This window comes from Salvia miltiorrhiza, chromosome 5, assembly GCF_028751815.1.
Source record: "Salvia miltiorrhiza cultivar Shanhuang (shh) chromosome 5, IMPLAD_Smil_shh, whole genome shotgun sequence".
Lineage (NCBI taxonomy): Eukaryota > Viridiplantae > Streptophyta > Magnoliopsida > Lamiales > Lamiaceae > Salvia > Salvia miltiorrhiza.
Window position 1 is genome coordinate 40,851,215 of NC_080391.1, and position 11,595 is coordinate 40,862,809.

At 42.6% G+C, this 11,595-nt stretch overlaps 1 long non-coding RNA gene across 1 annotated transcript; it reads right to left on the bottom strand.

Annotated features, from left to right (window-relative positions):
- Positions 1-4,710: 4,710 nt before the first annotated feature.
- Positions 4,711-8,118, bottom strand: LOC131024443 (uncharacterized). Its single transcript, XR_009101839.1, has 4 exons — positions 7,760-8,118; positions 7,614-7,674; positions 5,479-5,537; positions 4,711-4,973 (listed from the first exon to the last, which is right to left on the bottom strand). It is a non-coding gene; the product is annotated as an uncharacterized LOC131024443 (long non-coding RNA).
- Positions 8,119-11,595: the final 3,477 nt, after the last annotated feature.

Sequence of the window (11,595 nt, forward strand, 5' to 3'; positions counted from 1 at the left end):
TGGCTTGTAATGCGGATATTACGGGTACTCTTGTTCTTCATTTTACCTATGCCCGTGAAATTCCGTCGGTTCCTTTCCAGGTGGTCGAAGAGAAATTTTTCGTTCACTACAAAGGATGGTGGCGTGATTCTCAGCTAGCCAGTCCATTCCTAAGATCATATCTACGTCCCACATGAGCAGAATATTAAGATTGTTCGCTACCATCTTAAGTTCTCCTATTTCAAATTCTACGTTCGAGCAAACATGTGTGGTGGTAGATTTTCCTCCTGAGGGTGTAGTGATTCTTAAGGCACACTTAGCTTGTTCTGATTCGATTTCTAAGGTATCTACGCAAGGGGCAGATATAAAAGAATGCGAGGCACCAGTATCGAACAGAATCATTATGGAAAAACCTTTAAGCTTGCCCATACCTGCCAGGTTTCCCTGGTTTTTCTCGGGCTGGTTTTGGGTGAGAGCAAAGGCTCTCGCCTGCTGCGGCAATGGTTGCTGCCGCCCTCTGTTGCTGTTGGCGCTGTTGGTGCTTGTGTTGGTATTGCTGCTGGTATGGCTGTTGTTGGCGGGGCTGGTGTTGGTATTGCTGTTGGTATGGCTGTTGTTGGCGGGGCTGGTATTGCCCTTGAACTGCTTGCAGGGGCTGGGCATAAGTGGCCCTGATTGCCGCGCCCTGCTGTTTGTTGGGGCATTGTGAGGAGTAGTGGCCCTTCTGGCCACACGTGTAGCAACTGTCAGTTCCAGCCTTACAGACACCACGATGTGGTTTGTGGCATTTTGGACAAAGGGGAACTTCATTTTGTCTTTGACTGCCTCCAGCCGGGGCAGGACCCTGTTGCTTCCCTTGTCCTTGTTGCTGATATTGTCCCAACGGCGCATTTCCTTGCCATGGCCTCTTGTTAGTCTGGTTTTCATTTCCTCTATGGTCGTTCCAGTTGCGCTTCCCTTTAAAGTTCTGAGGGCGTGCAGGTGGGTTGGCTGGCGCTGAGGTCTGTGGCGGAGCCAACCTTTCTACTGGCATCGCAGCTTCGATGTCCAGTGCCCTGTTCAAAGATTCCGTGTATGAGAGTCCACCATGACTAGCTAGAGTCATCCGAATCTCGTGCCTCAGACCGGCACAAAATTTCTCCGCCATTTTCTCATCAGTATCCACCTGTTGTGGAGCATAACGCGATAGATCGCAGAACTCTCTGTCATACTCTGTCACCGTCTTCTTCCCCTGTTTCAGGCTATAGAACTCAGCCTCCTTCTTCTTTCTGTAGCTTTTGGGAATATACTTATCATATAATCCCGTCTTAAAGTCTTCCCAAGTGTATGCTGCCCATTGTTCGGGAGTCAGAGTCTTTCGGCGGGTTTCCCACCAAAAGTCAGCCGATCCGGCTAGTTGGAAAGACATACACGAGAGTCGCTCTTCTTCTGTGCAGTGTAGGAAGGTGAAGATACGCTCCAAGGCGCGTATCCAAGCTTCGGCCTCGGCTGGGTCGCCTGTCCCAGTGAATGTGGGCGGATTCTGTCGAAGAAACAGTTCTTCAGTCCTTCTAGCAGGGGGTGGAGGGGGGTGGGGTAGGTTCCCTGTCGTTTCGTCGTCCTTCAGGTATTTCATCGCGATTTCCATCATTGTTAACGTTTCTCCTAGGGGGGCGACCTCGTTTAGGCGGCATTCTGCAAATTACAAACACCTTTTTTTTATACATTCTATACAGGAATCTCTAAGGCAATTAATAAAGAACTGTTTGTCAAATTTAACTTATCATAACTCCAAAACTAAAATATAACAGGAACCGTTGCATGTACAAGTCACATTATTCGAAGTTACTACATTCTTAACTGACTCGTGAAGAATAAAACCCGTAGAGAAACATAAAACATACACGAGATCGTCGTAGAAAACCCATGCTAGGGTCATTTATATCTCATGGAAAATTTTTCTCATCGAGGGCTTTTACATCGTCAACCCAAAAATGTAAGTAAAGTCTATCTAGTACTCCCTATGATGTATCGGCTTACTAGTTAAGCAATCACAAAAGGGTTTTTATTCACGGAACGTCCTAGAGACCAACATTTCCGTACTAATGCTAGCTAGAAACAACATAAATAAAAACATAGTCATTGGAACGAATTATCGTTTCCAGAGTACATCCACAAGCTAAAAACTATCAAATTTGTGAACTCTGAGTCGCGGTACGACTGTTCCTTGGTGACGCCAGGGGGTCCTCTTCTGGATCCTCCTCGGGGTCTTCCTCCTCATCCTCCTCGGGGTCCTTCTCCTCATCCTCCTCGGGGTCTCCCTCCTCATCCTCGCCCGGCTCCCAGCTGGGCAACAGAGTCTCTCCCTGGCCCTCGCCTGTCTCCCGCATGATCTGGGCTGAGCGGAAGATGTCGTCCACCATCTCACGGATCGGATCATCTCTGGTACTGATCCTGACCGTGGTGCGAGGCTTGATCGGAGCTGGAGGTGGCACGGGCTCGGGATGAGTACTCCTCATCGTACCATACGGTACTGTACCATCATCCTCCTGCATAGGGGCTTTGCCCCTATCTATGAACTCCCTCAGGTTGGACATGACCCTGTCAGCGTTGGCCATGGCAGTCGAAAGCCTTGCTTCTGCCGTAGGTATCATTGGTGGTGGAGGAGTAGCAGCCCGGGCTGATGAGTCAGGAGGCGATGGGAAATCCCTGCGGGCCCGTGGACGAGAAGGGCCTGCCTCGTCATCGTGCCTACCACGGCGCCCTAGAACTGAGGCTCGTGGTGGAGGATCTCGGGGCAAGGCCATCGAGGGCTCGGGAGCAGTAGTGGGTGCTTCCGCTGGCAAAGGCGTCCCCACCTGTACGTAGTCTCCCGGAAGGATGTAGGGCCCTAGAGGAGCACGGCCCCCACAAAGTGAAACAGATCTGAAGCTCCGCAATAAAGCTAGGGAAGTCTCCCATGAGGTCGTGGTAATCTTCTCGGCGAAAGATGTAGTGGGCAGAAATCTGCCTAGCCCATCCCTGCCACTCGGAAGGTAACAGTAAGATCAACCTCTGGATACCGTCATATCCTGATACTCCATGTGCACTCGCCTCGGCCCAGTGTCTGTGAAAACCTGCGAGGAACTGTCCGAGGTTATCCCCGTGACATGGAGCATAGGTGCGGTAGGACCGCTCGACCTCCTCTGGACTAGCCCATGAGGGCAGTGGTCGTCGTCGGGTGAAAACAGTCCTCGCCATCTAACAAAGGAAGTTTTATCGTCAAAAGTAGCACACGACAAGTAACTTAAGGCGATAAGGTTCTAAATATCTAAAATCGGAAAACAAGTTCGGTTCAATAATCATAACGTGCAAAAACACCTCATCATCTAAATCTAGCATTTACACAAGCCATACAGGTTCTTAATACTTAATTACAGATTACCAATTCGACTATCATATAGTTCTAGTGTCGTTGTTTTCCGAACTTAGGGCTTGTTATGTGATGATGATATTTTCTTAAATCTAGCAACGAGCACTAAAAGTTTCAACAAAATAAATTCAAAAGGCCAAGCTAATTCGAGATCTCATCGTAGAAAAACACTCGAATATTTAGGTTATGCCCATGCCATCAACGTACTATTGGCGTTCGTTACGCTGCTCGATCTTCATACTCGTGGTTTCATCATGCGACCCTTGGTGTAATTCTTCTTTCTCTATTTCGACCATCATTGTCGATGTCATCGTAACATGAAGAAAAAAAAAATTAAGGCATCTCCCTAGGTTCTCTTCTATGTTCCGTCGTGAGAGTGAGCATATATAACTTAACAGTTCTAAGTTCTTGTGATTCATACTATAGTCATACTTATTCATGCTTCATACATTTCAAGAAATTAACTTAATTAAAACTTGAAAGTACTTACCATAACCTCCGTTGAGCGTGACGAGATGTAGTGCCAAGCTTTTGTCAACTAGTTCAAAGTGTATTTACTTACTTAATCTAGACTCAACTTAGAAGGAATGAGTAGTACTCAGAGCAAAAGAAATGCTCTGATACCATTCTGTCACGACCGCACTTGCTAAGGATAGCAAATTCGGGAAAACCGCGACTAGGGGAGGGGAATTAGGAGCGGGATTAGAAAAGGGCATATTCGGTTTCTTGATGACTCGACTTGTATAAGGAAAACAATTGAAATTAACTAGAATTTAACGGAGGTCAAAAGGAACCGTACATAATATTATCCAAAAGAGGGTACTCAACGAGTTTGAGTACATTATTAAATAATACATATTGTTTTGACAAGATAACATAATGTCTTTAGTAAAATCAGTGTTCGCAGCGGAATAATAATAATTTGAGTATATGTATGAAGACATATACTCTACTCTGAGGTACTCATCCTAGATTGACAGAAGCTCCGCTTGCACACTACATCCTCGATCACAGCTCAACCTGCACATTTAAAAATACATGCAGGGCTAAGTACAAAAGTACTTAGTGGACACTTACCGAAATTTACATACATGCATAATATTTTATTGTCAAGCCTTTCAACAGTAGTAATATACGAGGGTTTTCTTTTAAAGTCTCGTATTTACCAAACATAATATCATTTCTTTCATCAATAACCCGCGCAGGTATTTTATATCATTAATCACCATATCAGTAACTCGTGCCGAGAGGGAGGCCTCTGTCACGACCGGACTTAATTAAGGATAATTAAGTCGGAAAACCATGACTAAGGGAGGAAGATTAGAAGCGGGGATAGAAAGGGTAAATATATAATGAAGGATCGAACTTAATCTTTGACAGCGAAGGGGACATTTATAATATAACTTATGTTTAGCCACAAAGATTCAATTAACTAGTAAGTTCGGATAAATCCGACTTAATTCAAAAGACTTATTACTTAAGAATACGCAGCGGAATAACATAATCTGATTACATGTATGAAGACATGTATCCAAGAGTTCATTCATTTAACTTTTGACAAAAGCTCCGCTCTTCACTTCATCTTCATCAGCCACTGCTCAACCTACACATTTAGAAATATATGCAGGGCTGAGTACGAGAGTACTCAGTGGGCACGTATGCCTAATTGTAAAAATACATGCTTCAAAACTGTAAATTGTCATGCCATCATAAACAGTACAGCAAGGGAGTTTTAGCTAAAAGGCCCAAGCTTACTAAATTCATTTGTGATTCTTAAAGTTCGACTGATCAGTCTAAGTTCTCTTGTAATCTATCATATCTGGACCTGTGTGCCGGAGAGGTGGCCACCTCTCACGGTCACTTAACCGGCCAACCCGCTTGATGACTCACGGTCACTGGTGTACACTAGCCCTGGCAGGATAGCTATCAACTGCTCAAGACCCGAATTCGATTACATGATTAAAGTCACATCAGATAGATATCATACTGAAATTTAAACATTTTATGGCAAGACAATATTTGAAATAACTTCAATTAATTTAGTCATGAAATAACTTGCTTGAACGTAACATTTAAACTCATTTGATATATATGAAAGTAATGCCCACCTGACAGCAACTCTTGCGGTACAGTAGCTCCTTGATTGATTATTAATCTCGTGCTTGACCTTTATCACGAGAATATAAATAAGATACTGCTCGAGCAAAATCCTCAAATAATGAGAATACGATGCATGATCCTCTTATGCATGAATTATTATTCTGAGATAATAATCAGGGAATTTCTATTGTTAATCCAGGCTATCGGATTTAAACAAAAGCTAAGTCTCGTCTCATGAAGCCGGATAATTAACTAAAATTAATCTACTCTCTTCAGGATGTTCTAATCCACTGATTAAATAAATCTCATTCGAGGTAATCGATAGAAAAGAAATAAATAAATACTTCGACTTACTCGCTTTATAACCTCCTAAAACTCAATCGGCTTAATAAAAGGAAGAAAGTACTGTTGTAAGTTTAAATAGTTAAATAGGCTCGACATAAGGCCGCTAAATAAATAATTAAGCAGAAGTGGGCTTGAAATAATTAATATAAAAGGCCCAATTGAAATAATTCATTGGCTTAAGTAATTAAATAAATCTTGGTCCAATAAATAAATAATTTGATTAGCTGGGCTCAATTAAATAAATCAAACGAGACCCAACGAAGATAATATAACAAAAAGGCCCAAAGAAAACAAATAGGAGGCCCAATCGAAATAAAATAGCAAAGGCCCAATTACAATTAAAATTGGCCCAATTGAGATTATTGGACTCAAATAATTAAATGAATCAGGGCCCAAATAAAATATTAGCAGTCCAACTGAAATAATTAACTCTGGGCCCAAGTTAGATGATTAAACTTAGTCCAATTGTAAAGAAGTAAAATAAAAATAATACAAACGCCCAACTTTCAGCCCAAAAGAAGAAAAATAATTGAATTTTGTCCAAAATCAAATAAAATGGTGAGGCCCAAGGAAATGGCCCAACCCTCTTATTCACCCAACTCGTCTCTCTCTTTCTCTCAATCCGTCGACCCCCCTCCCTCTCTTCTCTCTCTCGTTCTCAGCCCACCAAATCCGGCCAGCACGACGTCACTACCTCCATCGTTCCCTCCGGCGGTGACACGACCGCTAGCTGCTTCTCCATCTCCCTCTGCTGGCAACGGCGAGGCGCCGCTGCCGCCCCCTTGTTCTCCTGTTCTCTCCCTCTCTTTCGGCCCTCTGGCTCAACTCCGGCAAAGCAAACTCGCCGCCGCCGCGGCATTTCTGGAGATCCGCGAGCGCCCGCCGCTGTCACTGAGCAACCGGCGAATGGTTGGCAGCGTCGTCTCGCTCTCTCCTCCGCCAGAGCCCAAAATCGTGCCCTAGACTTCTGGAAATCGTCGCCGCGTTCTGGTCTCGGCCGCCTCCTCCGAGTCATTCCGGTCCCGATTCAGTCGTCCCTTCATCTCTAGCAAAGCAGAGGCCTGCTCACGGTTGCCTATTGTTGCGTCGTCGGCTGCCTTCGAGATTTCCGCCGCCTCCGTCGATTAACGCCGCTGCTGCTATTGGAATCTTCGGCTTCGCCGTGCCGCTGCACTCCAGAATCGGCGAGATTTGCCGCTGCTGCGCACGAGTCCGGCGATCTCCGCCTCTTCTCCCTTGGGGTTGAACCCGGGGTTCACCTCGGCTCCGGAAGAAGTCGTGGGCACTGTACGGCTCCGGTGAGGGGTACTCTCCCATCTCTCCGAGCCTTCGACAAGCGGTAGAACAGCGCCCTCTTCCTGAAGTCCCGCGGAGCAGGGCAGTCAGCCCCCTCCTTTTTCCTCGCGGTTAGCGTCGACATCAACCGGCATCCGTCCCCGTTCAATGAAAATCAGGTACAGCAAAATACCTTGAGTAAGCCTCTCTCTTCCCTCCTAAATGCTAAGTCCAGTAATACTCTGCTGTGAAGAAGAACTTCTAGTTTTTGGCAATTCATAGCTCAACTCTCTTGGCTCCTATATTACTAAATGCGAGAGATCAATACTAGTCATGTGATTGCATCTGTTTGATAAGAGTTCTTAATGCATTTGCCTCATGAAGAACATGTATATAAACTAACTTCCTGTGATTGCTAAGTCCCTTTATGCATACACTCATCTGTATACTCTGTATCTTATTCAAACATGTGATTGATGGTATGATGCATGCATTGGATTGAATACTTGGGATAGTGAAATACCTTGGATATGTTCAAACTGTTGGGTGGCTGCTGTGTTGCTATTGATTCTCGTGGAGACAAACTGAAATAGAATTATGCATTGTTTTTCTTAACAAATGAAGGTGGAATCATGGAAGCAGGTGGAGGAGATTTAAGTCAGGGCTTACCTCATTTGAAGTCTTGCAGCAGCAATGGATTCTCCCGTTTCTCTCTCAAAAGTCCTTAGTGTGGAATGGGAGAGAATGAAGTGAGATTGCTGGCTGGAGGTTTAAGACTAAGAGGGAATGGTTGTTGGCTGAACACTGGAGCACTCTACGGAGATGGTACAGAGGTAGGGTGGCTGTAGGTGTTGAAAATAAGAATCAATAGTCAAAAGTATTAAAATCAATTCAAAGATTAGATCTTTGAATTGAATATAAGAGTGTGTATTTTGATTTTAAGAAGATTTTGTAAGACTTTTTATCCATCCTTATACTATATAAGGATGCATTGTAATCAAGGAAAAGTAAGCAATACAACAACAATAATCTTGCTTCTCTTTATTCTCTGCATTATGATATAATAACATGTTTTATCGGTAGGGTGGTTGAAAGACCCCTTACTGCTCCAGCCGCAAGCGCCGCAAGCTACTACAGGGGAAAGGATGGGACATGAGTGTTATCAGAACTACTGTTGTTGCAGCTATTTTATTCTATGTGCACACACGCACCTTTCTCTTTCCTTTCCCCTTTTTCTTTTCTTTATTGCTGCGTGTACTAGCTATATGGTAGGAGTAAAGTGAAGAAAATCCTTCAGTCTTCGATAAATCTATATCTTGTGTATCAATAATACTAATCTCGAGTTTTGCTAATAAAATTGCGTGTTTGCAATCAAACATTGATTATTCCCATTAATCACGTATCTTGAATATCGATATCTAATTTCTTGCCTGCTAATTCTACATCAAATCCGTAAATTCAATTCGCTTCACATGTCGTCTAATATCTAAATTAAATCTGTAGATTTAATTAGATTAATAAGTCGGAATAAATCTACGACTCAAGTAACAATAATAGATAGAAATAATATACTATAGCATATAAAATTAATAACCTGACTTTGCTAAGTCAGTTATCATTCTAGAAAATAAATCATTGTCTACTCAATGAATAATTCACGATCATTTCATGTGGAAATATCTAATTCAGAATCTCAGCTGGATTAACATTACTGGAGGATGCAATAATTAAATATCGCATTTACAAATCTTAATCATAAATAAAAGAGCGGGCTACTACATACTACCCCTCTTAAAAAAAATTTCGTCCCGAAATTTGCATATCATCGCAAAAGTTCTGGGTATTTTCTCTCGTCTTGCTTTCAAGTTCTCGCGTAGCTCTTTTTTTTTTTTTTTTGTTCATATAATGACTCATAAGGTGCCATATTAATGATCGCCTGATAACTATTATTGGCAAACTCAATCAATGAATGAATGCACTAATTCTCAACTTCCACCTCTGTCTATTACTACTACTCTTAACATGTTTTCGAAAATCTGAATTGTTCTCTCAAAATATCGATCTGTTTGAGGGTGGAAGGTAGCATTGAAATTAAACCTTGTGCCCAATTCCTTCTGTAAGTTCATCTATAGTCTGGGTGTGAACTTTGAATCCCGGTCTGAAGTGATTGACATGGGCACGCCGTGCAATGCACAATTTCTCGAATATACAGATGGGCTAGCTTGTTCGATCTATAACTAATCGGTATTGTTATAAAACGAGCGCATTTCGTGAGTCGCTCCACTATTACGCAAATGGCGGTGTTTCCTCTTTTCGACTTGTAAACTAGTTACAAAATCCATTTTTATGTGCTCCCATTTTCATTTTGAAATGTTAAATTGTTGTAGCTTCCACATGGTCTTTAGTGCAAAGCTTCGCTTGTTGGCATGCTAGGCATCCCTCAACAAATGAAGCTATATCTTTCTTCGAACCTTTTCACCAAAAATTTTCTCTAAGTCCTGATACATTTTGTGCTTTCCGGGTGGGCAGTATATGGCGGGTCATGAGCCTTACTCATTATCTCATCTTTGAGTTTGTCATCATGGGGGATATACAATCTTTCATGAACATTAACGCATTATCCACGTCTCATGGTACGTCTAGGCTTGCCTGATCTTATTGCTAAACGTATTTTCTCCAAGGTCTCATTCCTTCTTTACGCATTATCAGCTTTCCTATAAAGTTGGGTGTTATTACCATCGTGGCAATAATCCCTTCTACAGATTCTAGTGGTTGAACCACTTCTAAATTCATTCTACTAAAATCTTTCATGGGTTCCTTTTCCTGAGTGAGGGGAGATCCCAACTTAAGTTGAGTCTTACGACTCAAGGAATCGTCTACCTAGTTAGCCTTGCATGGGTGGTAGTTAATACTACAGTCACAGTCCTTCGCTAGTTCGAGCCATCTTTACTGTCTCATGTTAAGATCTTCTTGCTCAAAAATATTACAGATTTTTATGGTCTGTGAATATCTCGCACCTGACTTCATATAGGTGTTGTCCTTACTGCAGTTAATTCTAGTTTATGAGTTGGCTAGTTCAATTCATGTGGTTAATGCTACCGTGATGCGTATGTTGTCACTCTTCCTTCTTGCGTTAACATGCAACTAAGTACTCTCCTTGGACACGTCTGTATAAATCATATATTCTTTGTCAACTGTTGGAACAGCTATGGTTAACTTCTCCTTGAGCTTCTTGAAATTTTTTTTTTCTCACATACTTCTGTCCAATGAAATTTAATTCCCTTCCTGAGTAATTGGGTCATTGGTCTTGCTATTTGGAAAATCCTTCTATGAATCTCTTATAGCAACCTGCTAATTCCAAGAAACATTTGATCTCATTGAGGTTAGTAGGCGATCTCTACTCATGTACAACTTGTACTTCCTCAGGGTGCACTTTGATCCTTTCTAATGAGATAATAGGTCCCGGAAACGTGACTTTGTTGAGCCAAAAATCGCACTTGCAGAACTTAGCATAAAGATGCTTTGTTTTCAATGTTTTTAGGACTATCCTCAGGTGTTTCTCATGGTCCTTCTCGTTCCTCGAGTAGATCAAGACATCATCTACGAAAACTAAGACAACTTGCCTAAGTATGGATGGAACACTCGGTTCATGAGGTCCACGAACATGGCTGGTGCATTGGTCAATCCAAATGACACCACTACGAACTCATAGTGTCTATATCTAGTTCGGAAGACCATCTTGGGTACATCTTCTTATCAAATTTATAGTTGATGGTACCTAGACCTTAAATCTAGCTTTGAGGACACACTATCTCCTCTGAGCTGCTTGAAGAAGTCGTTTATCCACGATAGAGGATACTTGTCCTTGAGTGTCACCTTGTTCAACTCTCCATAAGTTGATGTATATCCTCGGTAGAGGATACACATTCTCAATGTGCCATCTTTATTCTTTATAAAAGAACGGGTGCACCCCGGTGAAATCTCTAGGAAACATTTGGAAATTCACGTACGATTGTCACGTCTCTTATACTTTTCTCGATTTCTGGTTTTCTGTGCAACTACACAAGGTAGGTTGGACACCCTTTTCTCATCATCTTTGTTGCTTGAGGGGCGGAGATGATCGTCTTTCTCCTACCTATGCTGATCCCATGAAAACGTGTCGGTTCCTTCCCCGGGGTCAAAAAGAAATTTGACTTTCATTGCAAATGATGGTGGCATAGTTCTCGACTAGCCATTCCATTCCTAAAATTGTGTATATGTCTCGTATCGGCATAACATACGAGTTGTTCACTACAACTTTGAAAAATTTTATGCTCAACTCTAAATTCAATCACACATGTGCTATTTGTTGTTGTTGCTGCCGTTGGCATGGTTACTCCTCTTGGTATGGTTGGGCAAAGCTTGGATTGCTCAAATGCGGAGTTTGAACAGGCGAATTTAGCCTGAGACCCGCCCTTTGTTGCTTATTCGGGTAACGATTTGCATAATGCTCATTCCAGTTGCTG